We start from the raw sequence: 19,417 nt of genomic DNA, 5'->3' as shown, positions 1-19,417 counted from the left end.
ATAATGTAATAACAATTAAATGCAATGTGAAACAGTAACAAAAAAGGTCCCAACTGTGAATATCTGCTCCACTGCTGTAATAACTTAAAGAGATAGTTCAAATAATGTAATCCAGTGTGTACTGAAGAAGCCCAATCAGGACGGCATAACGCGTACAGGTGGGAGGAGCCATTATCCAGGACATCTTTGCTTGTGTATCAGCATGGTGATTATATGCATGTTATTCACATATCTATGTGTGTGGTTTTAATCCCTTCGTTTTTCGTTTTCAATAACTCATTTGAAGCAGAGAACACTATGGTTTTCCATTTTTATTCTATGGTTACACAGCAGAGGAGTAGTGTGGTTCAGGGACGTTTCTTGCAGGAGTATTCCAGCATCATCCTGAGAGAGACCTTATAAGGTGATTGTGAAAAAACTGTTTCTCTCCCGCGCTCGAGTGGTATGCAGGAAGGTAAATGTTCTAGGTGGTTTTTGGCACAAATGAAGCGGTCTTGCTGCCCTCCTCAGGACACCAAGGGTATCCAAAAAGTACTACAAGAAAACGACAAGAGAAGGGCGTACCGACCCTGCAGTGGCAATTTGGCTCTGAGGAAGAGGGCCCTCCCTTGAAACACGCAAGCCATACCAGGTTTTGAGGATGCCATCACGCTATCCAGCAGTAGAGAAGTGTCCTGGAATCGAGCGGTTCCCATTCCCATTTCCAAAGATTTGGATTTATATATGTATACAGTACCAACAAGATGGATCACTTCTTTGGGACTTTTATTTAAGCCCTATTTCAGTATTGGACTTTATTTCACAATATCCTATATATTTTATATATATATATATATATATATATATATATATATATATATATATGTTCTATTGTACTCTTGTATATTATGTACACTCATTAGCACTGCACTTTTTTCTTATACTTGTTATTTTATAATTTGTTTATCAATTATGTTGTGCTGGCAGCTTGACTTGTTTTGGCTTTCTAGACACTTTTTTACTCTGTATCTATAACTTTATAACTCTGGATAAGATCTTTTGACATGTACTTGGAGACTCTGCATATCGTTTGTTTCTACTTTTCTAGATAAAATAAAAATACATAAAAAAAAAAACAAAAAAAAAAAAAAAAAAAACATCATGAACAAGGCCAATGGTCTCTGTATACATCAGGTTAACCACTTTAGCTCCAGCCACTGTGCCTCTACTGCGGCACAGTGGCTCGTTATCGTCCAGCGATGTAGACCTACGTCGCTGGACTCCTCCCCCTGTTTTCAGTCACAGCGGCAGTCGGGCCAGGGGAGGAGCGGCGCCGTTCGCCGCCGCTCTTCCCCGATCGTTGGGGAATCTAGTTTGGAGATCCGCCCGCCTGTGTAAACAGAGTCGGCGGATCTCCTAAGTGACAGGGAGTGACAGATCGGAGTGTTCAGCATAGCTGAACATCCGATCTGTCCCTGACTCACTCAGTCACCTCCCCCCCCACACACTCCAATAAAATTAACCCCTTCCCTGCCAGTGTCATTTTTACAGTAACAGTGCATATATATAGCACTGATTACTGCAGTAATGTCACTGGTACCCCCAAAAGAGTCAAAAAATGTCAGTCAAGGGTCCGATCTGTCCGCCGCAATGTCGCAGTCCCGCAAAAAAAAAAAAAAAAAAATCGCAGATCGCCGCCATTACTCGTTAAAAAATAAAACACCAAAAATGACAGAAATCTTTCCCTTAGTTAGTAAATGCAATAACTTTTGCGTGAACCAATCAAAATACGCTTATTGTGATTTTTTTTTACCAAACATAGGTAGCAGAAAACAAATTGGCCAAAAATTTTAAAAAAATTTGATTTTTACATATTTTTTGGGAGGAATTTCATATAAAAAAATGTTAAAAATATTGTTATTTTTTTAAAATAAACGCTATTTTTTTGTTTATAGCGCAAAAAGTAAAAATCGCACAGGTGATCAAATACCACCAAAAGAAAGCCCTGTTTGTGGGAAAAAAAGGACGTAAATTTTGTTTGGGTACAGCGACGCATGACCGCGCAATTTTCAGTTAAATTCGCACAGCGCCGAATCGCAAAAAGTGGCCTGGACGTAAGACCGCAAAATCCTCCGGTGGTAAAGTGGTTAAAAACAGGATGTGGCCTTATGTTTAAATCACGTTCCTTTTCACTTATGTATACTAGGTTTACATAAACAGAATGTATGTATTTAACTTTGGGGTAGACGGACCCTTGAGAAGACAATGGTATATATGCTCATTTTGCAGTCCATACACACCATCCATCATTCCTTCCCATAAAGATTGCCCATAAACATCAGCCTTCATTGTGGCCCCTGCAGTGATTAATTGCTGGACTGAATTGTAGTAGTAACCCATGTCACAAAATCTATGGATAATATCAGCTGATGTATTACTGGACAAAAAACTGGGTGAACCACACTGCAGGGTCGCCTTATGGCAGTGATATAGTTAATCCATACTGCAGCAAGGGAACTGGAAACTGGTCTATTAACTGACTATGTTTGGAGATCAATAGAGCAATAAAACAAAAACAAGGCACTGTATAGAGCAGGGGTGTCATATATGAAGTGAATGATACAGAATCTCAGACAACATGCCAAGCTTTAGAAGGTTATAAAACTTGATCAATGGCTCAGATAACGCAAGGCAATGATCCGAAAAGTAGTACACAAACTTTAGAGACTGTAAAATATTATTGTTATGGAATAGGCTTATCAAAGTCATGATCTTTTAGATGTTCATCTCATACTTACAAAAATGCACCCATTCCATAGGAAGAGGAATATTAGAAACTGGGTTCAATAAGTGCTTTATATATAGGAGTGACAGTAAGAACTAGAAATGTGTAGAGTATTAGGCTTCTATGGGCAGAAGAGGATTGTGGAAGGTATGACCATGGGCAATACGTGCAAGAGAGGATTGCAGAGGGAATGACGATAAGCAGTAAGGCCCCTTTCACACAGTCCGCATTCCATTGCGGACCGTGCTCTGCTCAGCGGGGATCGATCCGCCGATCCCCGCTGAGCCAGCGGATGACAGCTCCGTCTCCGCACTGTGTGCAGAGAGGGAGGTGTCAGAGCCCTGCTGCTCTCTATGGGGAACCGGATGAGAGCGGACCGCCTGTCCGCTCTCATCCGATCCCATCCGATCCTCAGGACGGATGGAAAATAGGGTTTCCATCCGTCCGGATTTCACGGACAGGATCGGATGCGGATGGCAGCGGGTCTCAGCGGACATGTCACCGCTGACATCCGCTGCTCCATAGGGCTGAATGGGGCATCCGATCAGATCCGCCTAAAAAACTGACAGGCGGATCTGATCGGAACGCCCGTGTGAAAGAGCCCCAAGGCTGCATTCACACTTGAGCGTAGCGTTTTCGCACGTTTTTTTACCGCGATTTTCAGGCGTTTTTGGAGGCAGGCATTGACATCGATCAAAAACGCTGGTAATCAGCCCAAAAAGAAGCTCATGTACTTTTTTCAGCTACAGGCGTTTTGCTTCAGGCGTTAAAACGCTCAGATGTGAACAGGGGCCATTTAAATTAATGGGGGTTTTACTTGTTGGGCGTTTTGGAATGTTTTTTTTTTTTAGCGTTTTTGGAGCTGAAAAACGCTCAAAAACGCCCAGGTGTGACTGGAGCGTAAGTGTAGGAGAGGATTGTGGAAGGTATGACCATAGGCGGTATGTGCAGGAGAGGATTGTGGAAGGTAGGACCATAGGCGGAATGTACAGGAGAGGATTGTGGAAGGTAGGGCCATAGGCTGTATGTGTAGGAGAGGATTGTGGAAGGTAGCACCATAGGCGGTATGTGCAGGAGAGGATTGTGGAAGGTAGGACCATAGGCGGAATGTACAGGAGAGGATTGTGGAAGGTAGGACCATAGGCGGAATGTACAGGAGAGGATTGTGGAAGGTATGACCATAGGCGGTATGTGCAGGAGAGGATTGTGGAAGGTATGACCATAGGCGGAATGTACAGGAGAGGATTGTGGAAGGTAGGACCATAGGCGGTATGTGCAGGAGAGGATTGTGGAAGGTAGGACCAAAGGCGGTATGTGCAGGAGAGGATTGTGGAAAGTAGGACCAAAGGCGGTATGTGCAGGAGAGGATTGTGGAAGGTATGACCATAGGCGGAATGTACAGGAGAGGATTGTGGAAGGTATGACCATAGGCGGTATGTGCAGGAGAGGATTGTGGAAGGTAGGACCATAGGCGGTATGTGCAGGAGAGGATTGTGGAAGGTAGGACCATAGGCGGTATGTGCAGGAGAGGATTGTGGAAGGTAGGACCACAGGCGGTATGTGCAGGAGAGGATTGTGGAAGGTATGACCATAGGCGGAATGTACAGGAGAGGATTGTGGAAGGTAGGACCATAGGCGGTATGTGCAGGAGAGGATTGTGGAAGGTAGGACCATAGGCGGTATGTGCAGGAGAGGATTGTGGAAGGTATGACCATAGGCGGAATGTACAGGAGAGGATTGTGGAAGGTAGGACCATAGGCGGTATGTGCAGGAGAGGATTGTGGAAGGTAGGACCATAGGCGGTATGTGCAGGAGAGGATTGAACCTAAAAGCATTCCTATATCTTTTTAACCGTCTTGTGAGTTGATTTTACTTAGCTGGAATAAACAGCCTTTTTTTTTTTTAATTGGATTACACTATTTGGTGTGTTTCTTTTTTACATGGTCACTCTGTTCCTATTTAAAAAGGGATGATGGAGTGAGGTTAGATACTGGGGAGCTGCTGGAATATACTTTTATAAAGCACATTTGCCGATCATTTGAGAGGAAAATATATCTGGTGAGTGAAAAGGAATGCCTAGGAGTAGGTGCATTACACAGTTGGTGTTATTGCTATGGATTTTTGTGAAAGTAAAGCCCCGTACACACGTACCGAATGTCGGCCGAACGATCGGCCCTCTTTTGTCCAGTGCTGTCCTGTCAGCTGAAAAGTGCAAAAGACTGCACACGAATTTTGTCGGCCAACAACAGCCGACTGCAGAAGTGATGTCATGTGATGGTTAACTTTCCGTGTGTTTCTTCTTTTCTGAGCATGCCCAGTCTTTCTAATCTGCTGTTTGTTCTCCGAATTCTGTACTGACTGGCGAACAATCGGCCGTTCTGGTGACGGCCAACAAAAATTTTCAAGTCTGCACGACAGATTCGGTTCGGCCGAAAATGCGCTGTCGGCTGTCGGAAGCATCATACTAACAAGCCTACAATCGGCCGATCGGTCGTCGGCCGAATATTTACGGCCGACAATCGGTACGTGTGTACGGGGCTTTAGATTACCATGGAGCCACATTTACTTCTCTCTGGTCTGGTGGTACTTGGACTTTGATATTGAAAAGAATAATTACTTTAAGGAAACTTGTATGCATCCAATTGTGTTGAATATTTGGTTAAATCACAGCGCTACTTCATGTTTAGTTATTGGTGAATGTGGTGCATATAAAATTAAAAGAAAATGCCAATTGTTTATGATGCACAATGTCATGCAATTAAAGTGTACATATACCTTAAACAGGTTCTTCAGTCAGGTCCAAGAAAATGAAAAGTCAGCAGCTACAAATACTGTAGCTGCTGATGTTTAATAAGATACTTATCTGAGCAGAGATCCAGCGCGGTCCTCACCCAAGCCGGCTCTTCGGGTCCCTAGTGCTTCTATGTTAAGTGTGGGAAACGGGCTGTGACTCCTTGCAGCTTTACAGCCAGGGCCATGTGAATGGTTCTGCAGTCTTTTGGGACCTTTGATGCGTCTCAAGAGGTTGCGGGGGGGGGGGGGGGGGGGAGGAGAAGGGGATGCGCGAACTTTGATTCGCCTAGCCCTAGGCGATTTAAAGGAAGGGGGATGCGGGTACCTGTCAAGACTAGGTACCCACTCCTCAAAAGAAAGGAAATAAAAGCTGTCATTACTTGCAGCATTAGGAAGAGCAGAATGTCTGTTTTTTAGTGAAGTTCCATTTTAATATTTTCTGATTTTCCAAGGAAATTACTATACAGGTATAATTTTTTGATGCCCTGGGTTACTAAAAATGGTGAACTGGTGAATTAGGGGAATATAAAAACACCTAAAAGGTTTTTAGTATGCTGAATGAGAATGAGTTCAAGGGAGACAGGTGGGAAGGATAAAAGAGGACTTTTAATGTCCGGAGATGGACTTTAACAAAAAGCATTTTGGAATGAGTAGAAAAGCGTGGATACATTTATATGAGCCTTTCAAACTGATCTCAAAAGCCTATGATCACAATTTACATCCCCCTACAACTGTGGGAAATCTTGCATTCTGATGGGTGCATGGTGCTGGCTTAGGACTTCCATGTACACAAGTCCTGTTTTACAACACTGTAAAATATACGGATGCATATAAAAGGCTAGAAAAATATGTTGGGGGGGTAGAAAATAGAATTAAAGCGGTAGTATACTTCGCTATTTGACTTTTACCCACAGGTAAGCCTATAATAAGGCTTACCTGTAGGTACAATTAATATCTCCTAAACCTGCATGGTTTAGGAGATACTCAACCTGCATTCAGTCGCTTACGTCAGTGGCGCATGCGCTCTGAAGGTCCGGCAGACCTTCAGAGCTCCTTGCCGGAAAGTGAAACTCCCGAGCAGTGACGTCATCGAAGCTCCGGCCACTCACAGCGCCGGAACCGCCAAACCAGGAAGAGACGCCGAGGGAGCATGTCAGCGCCCTCAGCGTTGTCCAGACCACCGTGTCGGGGCTTTGTTCTAAGGTAAGTATTTCATAATGAGCTAGTATACGATGCATACTAGCTCATTATGCCTTTGTCCTGCAGGGGTTTTTTTTCTCATGAGTATACAACCGCTTTAAGGACAACATTTTAAACTTCCTTTGTTAGTCCTAACCCCGGTACTAAATTTCAGATTTTTTCACACTATTGCAAACACAGGCATCGCATTGCATCACAGTTGTATATGGCTGAATTCGCACTGGATTCGCATGAAAAAGGTGCAGGAACCTTTTTTCCCCCCACACTGGAATCAGATTGCACGTGCGATATCCTGTCTGAATAAACAGTTCGCATTGCAATCTGTGAACCGTCCTGGGGGGGTCATTAACTTTGTACTAACACCCGCAGCAGTTCGCAGAGGGCAGTCTGAACTGCCTGCAAGGGAGATGCAATGCAGGAACCCGCACTAGAATTGCGCTGGTTCGCGCATCACAGTAGTGTGAACCCAGGCTTAAGGCTTCAAGACGTGAATAACAGAAATGGTTTCCAATTTCAATTACTGAAGTAATAATAGTAATTAGAAGAAAAACACAACACACACCTATGTGATAAAATCTAAAACTGTATCAAGCAGTCACATGGTAGAAATCACAGGTTACTCTGGCACATCTGGATTGTTCACTTTTTTTTGCATGCTCATTCCTCTCATTACCTGTGTGCCAAGTTTGCAGCATTATTTAAAGTTATTTGTCTTGCATATCCGACATCAGATGCAGAGCGGTAAAAAACACAGCAAATCTGGCAGAGAGTTAATGAAAAGGATCGGAGTGGCCTCTCTGACATAATCACACTGCCACCTGCAGGACACAGGGGGAAGTGCATTGTAGAATAAAAGACTAGCTGAACAAGATTTTTCAACTATATTCCAACATGTGCACCTTTATAAAAGGCTGGCTTACAAAGAACACTTGGTACTATTCCAAAAAGGAACATTTATTACAGGTGCTTCCTAAATGAAAATACATCTTGGAGCGGTTAGATATTAAATATCCTTTCTTTAGAGTATTTTATAATTTTCTAAACCTAGGGCTGAATCACACCTATGGGTCCTAATAGTGCAATTTAATAATAATAATAGCAACGCCAGTACAGTAGAGGGCAACACCCAGCCCCCCCTTATGATGAAACATGTCAAGGTGGAGCCAGAGACATCAGTATACGAACAGGAAGTGACATTGGATTGAACTATACTGAGGCAAAGCCAATGCCTTCACTCCTTAAAGTGGTAGCAAAGTGCCCCAAAAAAATAAAAAAAAGGGCCCCATTTGAGTTATAATGTACTAGTACGCGCCGCATACTAGCACATGATGACAGACTTTCCTTCGCAAGGAGCCATCCAGCACGGCTCCCCGGTGCTTCCATCTTCACCTGGTCTTCCTTCCAGCTGTATGAATGAGGTCACTCCCCCGCATGCATGGCACAGAGCTCTAACGATTCGGCACAGGTATGTCATCTCTTCAAAGCTCAGGTGTCGGTGACATCAATGGCTGCATCCCATGTGAATATCTCCTAAACCGTGCAAGTGCAATATTCACTGTACCTACAGGTAAGTCTTATTATAGGCCTTCCTGTAGGTAGTTGAAAAGTGGACTTTACTTCCACTTTAAGGTGGAAATGTATGCGGTTTATGCTTTTGTGCTGATGTACACCAGATTATTGTGCACTTATAAATGTGTACATTTTTAAAGTTTTTTTTTTTTTTTCCCTAAAAGGTTTGTTTTTAATGGTATGCACGATGATAGCCTTGTTTTGATTCCTTCTGAGCGATGGAGAGAGGAGCGGTGTCTTGGAAAGATTAATTTATTCCATGGTTCAATGTGTATCTGGGTGGGTGCATTTAGGGAAGTCCCAAGATGGAGAGAAATGCCCGAATCTAAAGGGGAAGGCACAATTGGACCTATAGGATACATAGGTCATCTCTTGTTGGTGCACGTGGAGTAGGGGAGCAAGTGGTGATCCAAGTTCAGTTATAACTTTGCAAGGTGGAAAAAGGAGAACATTACATCTGTGGACTATGTTGAAATTTAGATTTATTTGTGTTGAACCATGCATAGTGGTAAATAGAGTGGAGGTTTCCACCACTAGTCATAATTTTTAGGTGGAGCCATTTGGTTCATTGGAGGAACAACCTTGGCTGATCCCACCTCTATTCGAGAGAGAGAAAAAGAGAGATAGAGAGAGAGAAAAAGATATATATATATATATATATATATATATATATATATATATATATATATATATATATATATATATATATATATATTTTGTGAATCTGCACAAGTTATAGTAGGTGAAATAGTGGGGTTCTACCACCACTAAGCTATTCACTCACTGTTTGAGTTTGTATTTATGCATAATAATTAAAATTGTATGCATTGGATAAGATTGCGCATTGAGGAGGTTCTCACCACTATTCATTAGGTGATCTACTTACACTTGTATATAATTTGCACCGGTCAGAATTTAACTTCTAAAGTGGAGGGTTGCACTGCATTCTTTATATCACTATTCAGACCCCCCCCCCCCTTACTGCAATGCAGCACAATGCACAAGCTGTGCTCTAAAAATCCATATCCATACCCGATTTTGGCTGGGTCATATGAATTGGCAGCCCAGTAAAAATGTATGGGCAGTTTAACAGGTGTTATTGCATGACGCAACATGTGCTAAAATACAGAGGTGGGGGGACTTAAGTCACATGACTTGACTTAAGTCACCAGTTTGAGGACTTGAGACTTGCTTGACTAAAATTAATAAAAGACTCGACTTGACTTTGACTTGGTATTCATGACTTGAGACTTGACTTTGACTTGAGACATATGACTCGAAATGACTTTACTTTAAGTTATTAAATATTTGCATTTTCTCAAGAAACATGACCAGACGAAGGATTTTGAGCTGTTTGGGCATTCAAAGTGTTTCTTTAATATGCCAAGAAAAAAAGCACTAAGCAGTTTTGTTAATGTTAAAAATAAAACAAAACCTTTCCTGACCACTGACTTAAGCAGAGTTCCGGTCACAGAAAAAAAATTTAAATTTACATACCCCCGGGACAGTCAGGGCTAGTACATTCCACAATGGATAGCCTCTGATCTGTCCTGTTTCACACTTACCTTTTAGAAGAAATACTTACTTTTAAAATTTTCTCCATCTCAGGTGTGGGCAGCTTGAAGCCAGCGCGATCCTCTTCTGCGTCCTCTTCGGGCCCAGGATGCACTGCGCCGGCCCTGCCGTTACTTCCGGGTCTGCAGGGTCATCCCTGCACAGCTTCTGGGCATGCTTAGAAGCTGTTTAGCAAGGTATGACGCGCCTGCACCGGAACTGACGTCGGGGCCGGTGCAGGCACATTGATTCCTGGGAGCGATGACGTTCAGCTCCCAGGAATCATTGCAAAGCGGAAGTGACGGTGCGGGCCGCGGCCGAGGAAGGAGGAAGTGGATGGTAAGGTGAGTATATTATCCTCTCTAATAAGGTAAGTAAGCAAAAAAAAAAAGCCGGGAATATCCAATTCTTGCTCAGGTAAGGATGAGGAAGCGGATTCCATAAAATCTACAGGCATGATTTTGTGGCCAGAACTCCGCTTTAACTGAGGTGAAAATTGGGGTAGATCAGTATATTGACTTGACTAAAATAAATGACTTGACTTGCTTGACTTCTAGCAGGAACTCGACTTGACTGCTTTTCGCCACAGTAACTTGGGACTTGCTTGAGAATTGAAGGTTAAGACTTGAGACTTGCACATGTGTGACTTACTCCCATGTCTGTTAAAATACACCTCATTGCTAAACAATAAATGGGCCTTTATACTAATATGACAAATTTACTTTAGATAAGTACCTCTCTTGTAACACTAGTGGAATGTCTTTGGCTCAGAAGATAAACTGTTGCTTTTACTGCGGAAGGAAGCACTGCAAAAATATTTTATCTGATACAAGGAGGAGTTCTGAACCCTCAGATCCTGTACTTGTGTTCTGTCACTGACAAATATCCCCTTTCACATGACAATAGGCTGGAGGGCGAGAATGTTGCTTCCCTTTGGATCTAGGTTATGACCTTTTCTATGAAGGGAAGGAGACAACTGCCATTGGTCTGATTTTTCTAACAATGTGAAAAATAAAGTGCCTTTAAGTCAAATAACCAAACCAGTGCAAAAAAATAAATAAATAAAAAATGCCCGCCTCCAATCCCAGAAGACGCCAGTTTTGGGGAAACGGGTCGGGTGGAGCTAGTGTGTGACATCAATATGGATGGTCCCACGGCCGTGCTCTGTTACATTGCATTTTCATTGCTGGTTACATTTAAGCGCATTTTAAATCTTTTAATAAATGAACATTTTTTTAACTGCATTAGGCTTCTCCTTCCTTATATTTAATGTGCATGCCCATTGATTGTGTGGACGTGGGGTAAGGTACTGAATATACACTCCAGCAGTGGGGACACTGTGGCTATATCTTACTGACGGGGGTCTCTGAGCTAACCTGGTGCCTGATGGTGAAAGCGTCAGCTATCCAAGAGAGATTTCTTTCAGCTATCCAAGAGAGATATCCCCTTTTCTATGGATAGTGTAGGACCCACTGATAATGGGGTACTTTGACGCAGTGGTGGGCTTGAGCACGATATGGCCATATGGTGGGACCAAACCCCCATTTTTATTTATTGATTGTCTCCATATTTAATAGTCATTTCTTTTGCATGGTTGCGCTATTCTTTTTTAATATACATGTTGCCTGGTCCATAGCTGCACCGGCTTTAGATATACATGTTCAGGGTTTGCTCCCCCAATTTTTTGCTTGTTTATCCAAGAGAGATATTTAGAACATTTTGAGCTCTATATTTTGAGATCTCCCCTGTCTGGTAAGAGGCCAACTATACTTTTTTGAAGAGCACGATATTTGCATTGGAGCACTTTACATACTTTTGGAGCACTGACCACTTGGAAGCACCTGCACAGATCATGATTTATTATTAAATGATGGACTTTTTTGATTATATGATTATTTGTTTTGCACACATATGCATCTAGTGATACACATAAATTTATATGTAATTTTGTATTTACAATATTTTTTTGCACAGGTTTGGTTATTTGACTTAAAGGGATAGCACATTCTTTTTTCACAGTGTTTTCTTTTAATTCAGTGTTTAGGATTTAGTTGCAGCGGTCCCATTTTAAGATCTAGTACAAGGTCTATTTATAATTATTTGGTTTATCTAACATACTGCCAGTAACGAACACCTCCAACAACTGTGCATGTTTATTATTGGACACAAAGGTTCTGCAAATGCACGAGAGCCTCAGCTGTCTGGGGACTCTCCATCATCATTGGCTGAGACAATATGTCAATCACAGCCAGTGAGGCCATGAGGAGAGAGAGGGGGCAGGGCTGAGCAGCTGTGTGTGTGTGTGAACATGCAGAGCCTTGGCTCGGGTGCCCCCATTGCAAGCTGCTTGTTCTGGGGGTGCTAGGCAGGAGTGAGGGCCCAGGAGTGCCAGTGGAGTCCCGAGAAGGGGAGGATTGGGCTTGCTCTGTGCAAAAACAGAACAGGTAAGTTGAAAAGCAGAAGAGCGATCCTTCTGGCTATGCAGTGAGGCAGAGCCACGTAACATGAAATAGGGTATAAACAAAGCAACCCATATAAAAAAATTTGGAGCACTGCTCAAAAGCACTACAAAACTTCTCCCTGCAGTCCAAAGCACAAAAACTGGTGCTGAAGTTCAAACAAGCTCATTCAGGCTAGCTGAAACAGATCAGAAGAAGGTGGAAACATGGCACACCGAGACCCAGCCACAATATAGAGAGGTAAAGATACGGCTTCAGCCTGAACAACTCCTGGCTAAGCTCCCCTGATACGTTTCGTCCCACCTTTGGGGCTTAATCATAGAGGATTAGGAGTTTCAGTGTGTGGCATTTCTACCCTCTTACCAATGTCTTCCGAGGATATAAACCCATCTTTTAAATCTTTTATCAGGTAAAACAGTTGACATATTCATTTTAACTGTTTACCATATTGCCTGGAGAGCCACTTAATTCACTTTCAAACTTAAAACTAGCCTAGATGGTAAATTACAAAAGGTACACTTGAATTCTTTCTAAGTCGTAAACACGTCTAAGGCTCCATGTACACAGGACGCTGGAAATGGCCGTTTAGGAGCAGTTGGGCGTTTTTTTTTTTAGAAGCCCCTGAACCCATCTACATTTTATCTTATCTGTTCATGTACACCAGGTCGTTTGCAGTCGTTTGCAGGCAGTTGCGTTCAGGGACTTTTTTTAGAACGCAATTATTTGCGTTCGAACGTGTGTTTCCCGGCGTTTCAAACGCAAAAACGCGACCGAACGCGATGACCCGCGTTTGGCGTTCGCGTTTTTCCATTTTAAAGGGGAATCATTTTTTTGACCTCTAGGAACGGTTCTAAATGCAAACGCCCGCAAAACGCGGGTATAAACGCGACCGGACGTTTCAAACGTCCTAAAAATTCCAGCATTCAAAGGGACTTTTAACAACGTCCCGTGTACATGGACCCTTACTTTAGTGCTTTCACTGCATTAAAGAGGAAGCAAACTCAAAAGGCATAATAATTCGTACCTATAGGCACTGTAAATATCCCCTAAACGTGTATTTACAATACGTGCAGTCGATGACGTCATTGGCGCATGTGCTCTGAAGGAACAGCCACACGTGCTGTTCCTTCAAACACCTGTGCCGAGAAAGACTGCTCCCCCACGCATATGTGGGAGTGACATCATCGCAGCTCCGGCCTGTTACACAGCCAGAGTCAGCGGATCCAGAAGGAAGACCGAGTGAAGATCAAGCAATTACATCACATCGCTGGAGGGCTTTGTTTTCAAGTATTTTTCACATAATGCGCTAGTATGCAATGCATATTAGCACATAATGCTTTTACCTTGCAGGACCCAAAAAAACACAAAACAAAAAAAACATTTTGCCACTTGCTGTGCACTGGTCCCTCCTCACCCCCCCCCCCCCCAATACTTACCTGAGTTTTTTCCTCTCCCCTCTCCTGCTGCTGTTAGTCAAATGCTGTAAGGAGAGAGTGGGGGACAAAGGCAAAAAAATATTTGCCTTCAGGGTGGCTTTTAGGCAAACATTCTTGTATTTCAAGGAATGCCAAGTACCGGCTGATTCTTTCCCAGTCTCACCCTGGCATTCATCTTGTGCAGTGGGCTTCCCTACTGGGTAAATCCCTAGATTTTCTGGTATCATTTGCTAAAGGGCACTGAATTGGAGCTTGCGAAAAAGCCAACTGCTCCCCAATTTTAGCACCACCACTGTGGCGCCCGTCTTCTTTCTACAGTACCCTGCAAGTTTTCTTCTCACTTGTGGCAGAGCGGCCTTCATGCCTTTACTATGGTTGCAGAGTCTCCTTTTAGGGGGGTTACAATTTTCACACATTTATCTTTCTTTACAAACTACTTATACCATCGGCCCCCATGTAATACGATGAACAAACAAATGTTTGAAGTCCACCCTGGGTGTTGTTAACAGCTCCTTAGATACACTGGAGAAATTAGTGTAGTCACCCAAGGACAGAAAGTGGGTTATCTTCAGAATTACCTGGCGAAAATATAAGGTGAAAGCCTGAAAAAAGAAAAACGCAGCAACCTCATTTAAAAGAGAAGCATGGACTAAAAAAAAAAAAAAAAAGGAAACAAATTATACTCACCTACCGTAGGTGGATCTGTATTGATGCTGCATCTGTCCCTGCCAGCTCTGCATTGAGAACTGAGCGATCAAACACTAATTAATAGCTCAGTTTTCCCCCTCTGCTCAGAGCAGAGAGCTGTGACTGTCAGTCTCCAGCTTTCTGCTCTGCCCCTCCAGTGCTCACTAATTGCTGAGAGGCTGAGCCAGGTGCCGCTCCAGGCATCTGGGTGGATTCTGACCATATGGTGGGGATCTTTACCAAGCTTGGACCATCTGAGAGACGACAGTGGACTTCAGCCCGCTTTTGGTTGAAAACGGGTCAAAGGAGTGCAGAACTAACCACACTACTGTGACTTACAGGAGAAGCACAACCAAAAAGCTTTGGCTATACTTCTCCTTTAAAGAGGAAGTAAACCCTCCTCTGTAACTTGTACCTATAGGTAAGTCTATGATAAGGCAACCTATAGGTACTGTAAATATCTCCTAAACATGTACCGTTTAGGAGATATTTACCTTACATGCAGCCAGTGACGTCACTGGTGCATGCGCTCTGAAGGAACGGCCGCTCGTGCCGTTCCTTCAGAGCTCCGTGCCGTGACGTCTCCAGCCAATCAGATGGCCGGATGCCGCGATCCCGGAAGACGGGCGACTGAACATGTCGCCCGTCATAGAGGTGAGCGGACGGCACGGCGGGGGCTCGTTCTAAGGTAAGTATTTCATAATGAGCTAGTATGCGATGCATACTAGCTCATTATGGGTTTCTCTTGCAGCTTGCAAAAAGAAAAAAAAAAAAAATGTTTTTGGGGTTTACAACCTCTAAAGAATAGCAAGCTGTAATATGTTACATTACTTGCTTTAGCCCCCTCTGTAGCAGCTTCTACTACTGTAACATTGACATATACAAAATATACACACAAATATATACACACTGTATGTATATATATATATATATCTACAAAGTAGTAAAGTGGTGTGTTATAAATACCATAAATAATCAGAAAGGCCATACATTCCCAGAAATAGACAGGGAAGTATGCATTTTACAGATCCTAAAAATACATTCTCATGCTCATTAGTAATTCATCTAGAAGTAACACTGGACCCCCGAGGCATTTAATTCAGAGAGCTTTTTAGTCCAACGCTGAGCTTGCACCCATCTGCAAAACAAATGCTCCACAATTCCTGCATGGATCTGGGGTTTTATTTAACCCTTTGATGACTGGAGCGGGAGGAAACCTTGCATGTCCATATAAAACGCTAGCTCTTGGTGCGGCACTAAAAGGGTTAACCTGGAAGACAAGTGACAGCGAGTAAAACATCAAGGGGACGACAAAAGCAGGCAGGGCTGTGGAGGCTAAAAATAAATCCCAATCACACAACAATTTTCTGTTTAGGAAGATCAAACAAGCTAATTTTCAACAAGGGGGGGGGAACATAAAAATAAAAAAAAAAGATAAAAAAGGGAAGGACTCAGTCATAAGATTCTGGTTTCCACGGTAACTAGAACGCATTCAGTTTATTGTGCTGGGGTCCCAGGAGAATCAGGAAAAGGGGTAGGGGGGAGGGGGTTAAGAACCTGCAGATTCGAGGAAACATGAATTAATGGTTTGCTGGGCAATTACCTAACCTGAAGACTTCTGCAAGTAACACGACTTGTTAATTGTCATAAAATCAATGACAAAGGCTCGGCCACATTGGATTTATGCTTCAAGTCGGCACTGAGGTGTTTAGCAGCAATCTTTTAGAATACTGAAACACCCCTTTAATAATGTATTGGCAACCACGGAATATGTATATAGTAAAAAGATAAAAAAAAAAAAAAAAAAGGAATAAATATAGAAAAAAAGGCAAGATGAAGTACTTCTAATGCGGTTACCATGTATATGCATTATGAAGCAGAGATGACCAAGGAGACCGGGGTAGGCCATGTTTCCTGGCCATGCATTGCAGAGCACATGTAAACCCAATCATTAAAATAATTAAAAAATAAAAAATGCAAAACGTGTGTGCAAAAAACGCAAAAAGCACTACAGAAACAGATAAAAGAAAACTGCATAGGTGTGAACCAAGCCTTACATATGGCCCAAGCTGGACCAATGTAACTATGCTAAAAAATAAAAAGCATTTAAAAAAAAAACCCCTAAATTTCTGATTTAAAGAAATTCTGAAGCTTACACTCTAAGGGCTCTTTCACAGGGCCGCTCCGATTTTTTATTCCGCTGCGGCACTTTTTTTTTTTTCACGGACACGGATGACACTTGTGTCATCCGCTCCGTATGTCCGCATACCATCCCATCCGTTTGCGGATAATATACGGACATAATGTAAGTCTATGGGGATTGCGGATGTCAGCGGATGACACCGCTGACATCCGATTTTGCATCCCTTCCGTTTTTTAAACGGAAGAAAAATAGGGTTCTGTTCCGTCCGCAATGCCATTGACATGCATTATGTCCGTTTTTCATCCGCAAAAAATGGGATGAAATACGGACATACGGAGCGCCCGCGTGAAAGAGCCCTTAAAGAAAAGCTATAAATGGCCTTTAAAAATGTGCAACTTAAAAAAGGCACATGGGAAAACATTCAAACATACAGTAAACCCCCGTTCCATCGCGGTTCAGTTTTTGCGGTCCCAGTATATTGCGTTTTTTTTTTAATGTTATTTTACTATATAAATCATTAAAAATTTAAATATTTTTGTGTTTTCCATAGCTCTTGCTAGGTCTCTCAGTATCTTTTATGTGTTTAAATGAGTTTCTATTGCTTTAAAAGTGTGTTTAAAGACCTTAAAATGCTTTTACACGTACATTTACAATCATGCCTACAATGCATTTTAATAGGGTTTTTCTATTTCGCGGATTTTCACGGCTGGGTCTGGGAACGTAACCCCCGCAATGGAGGGGGTTTACTGTATTTCCTCTAGTGTAAAAGAGGCCACACATTGGGTAATTATCATAAAACTAGGGGCTCAAGCTATCGATGCAATAACAAAATATGGGAACAATGTGACTGGTCACGATAGGCAACAAAGACAATATTCCTTTGAATGTCTTCAAATCTGAATTGCATTGTCAGCTGTGCTATTGTTACCAGAAATGCAGGGCTGTACCAGTACTGGTAATCCGTGACATCACAAAGGGACAAGACGTGTTTTCTAATAAAGAGAAATGCTGCATTTTCATCAACATTATCTCAGGCAGTTGCTGAGTTTGCTGCATGTGTCTCATGAGAGCATTTTAGGAGCCATTAGAGTCCATATGAAATAGCACTACAGGAGCAGGTTATATGAGTGCAGTGACCCCAAATGGCTGTCCTGCACAGTCAGATCTGTGTGACACATGACAAATCCCGTGAGGAGATGTTATGGGCTGTAAGGACCAAGAACTCAGTAACTAGAACTGTGTCTCTATAGATTGTCATTTAGAGCACAGTCACATGACAAGTTATTTAGATTACCAAAACCGAGGGATCGGGACAAACAACAAATAATATTTGGATTATCTTTGTAGATTTAGCCTCCGTTCACATTAGGTCGCTCCGACTTCGGCGCGACTTGCACGGACTTCACATAATGGAAGTCAATGCAAGTCGCCTCCAGGTCGCCCCGAAGTAGTACAGGACCCTTTTTCTAAGTCGGAGCGACATGTGTCGCTCCTATTAGAACCATTCCTGTACCACACAATGGCCGAGACCGTGCACGACTTGCCAGGCTGACCAAGTCGCCTGACAAGTTGTTTTAGTGTGAACCGGCACTTAGGCTACATGTACACGGGACGTTTTAAAAAGTCCTTTGAACGCTGGAATTTAACAGCTATGTAAAGGAGGTTTAAAACGTCCCTTGTGTCACGTTTGCAGGCGCGTTTAGCGGCATTTAGCGGGCGTTTGCGCTCAGATCCATTTTTAGAGGTCAAAAATCATTCCCCTTTAAACAGGAAAAACGCAAGCACTCTCGTTTTGCGTTTGAAACGCCGGTAAACACACGTTCTGAACATCCTGAACGCAAATAATTGCTTTCCAAAAAACGACACTGAACTCAACTGCCTCTAAATGACTGTAAACGACTCAGTGTACATGGACACATAAGATAACAGAGGAGGGTTCGGGGGCTTCTTTAAAAAACCCCGAACTGCTCCTAAACATCCGTTTACAAGTAGCAGTGTACACGAGGCCTTACTCCAAATATAACATGATTGTATGCTGAAGAAACATCAGACAAATTAAACCAATAGAGGGGGGGGGGGGAGAGGGAAGAGTTGTTATATTGCCCTAGGAGATAATCCTACCACCCCCAATCCAACCAATAAGAACTCTTCAGTTGCTTTGGCAATACTATATTGGTCCTGCCAATAAAAAAAAAAAAAATGTGAATTTGACAGGGTGAGAGAGTGCACTACAGAGAGAGAGCGCCCAAAAGAGAGAGCACAAAAGAGAGGGAGAAAGTGAAAAGAGAGCGAACGCAAAAAGAATAAGAAAGTGAGCAAGAAAGCATAATAGCATGAAAGAAAGAGCACGCAAAAGGGAATGGGAGCAAGAGAAACAGTGGCCACGAAAGACAAACTGGTGACAGTGAGTGTGATAAAGCGCAAAAGAATAGGAGTGCAAAAAAACAAGAAAGAGAGAGCACCTGTGAAAGAAGAGAGAGTGCGCGCAAGTGAAAGAAGAAGAGGGTGCGTGAGTTACAGAATAAATGGGAGAGGGCGCGAGTGAAAGAATAAGAGGGAGAGGGCTCACGAGGAAAAGAATAAGAGGAAGAGGACACACGAGTAAAAGAATAAGAGGAAGAGGGCACACGAGTGAAAGAATAAGAGGAAGAGGGCACACGAGTAAAAGAATAAGAGGAAGAGGGCACACGAGTGAAAGAATAAGAGGGCGCGAGTGAAAGAATAAGAGGGAGAGGGCTCACGAGTAAAAGAATAAGAGGGAGAGGGCTCACGAGTAAAAGAATAAGAGGAAGAGGGCACACGAGTGAAAGAA

At 42.8% G+C, this 19,417-nt stretch overlaps 1 protein-coding gene across 1 annotated transcript in view; it reads right to left on the bottom strand.

Moving 5' to 3' along the window:
* PDHX (pyruvate dehydrogenase complex component X) overlaps window positions 1–19,417 on the bottom strand; it is a 188,252-nt gene that overhangs the window by 71,853 nt on the left and 96,982 nt on the right. The window lies entirely within an intron of this gene.

This window comes from Pelophylax lessonae, assembly GCF_965119305.1.
Source record: "Pelophylax lessonae genome assembly, chromosome: 10".
In the NCBI taxonomy this organism is placed as follows: Eukaryota; Metazoa; Chordata; class Amphibia; order Anura; family Ranidae; genus Pelophylax; species Pelophylax lessonae.
This window is presented reverse-complemented; position numbering and strand designations above follow the sequence as displayed.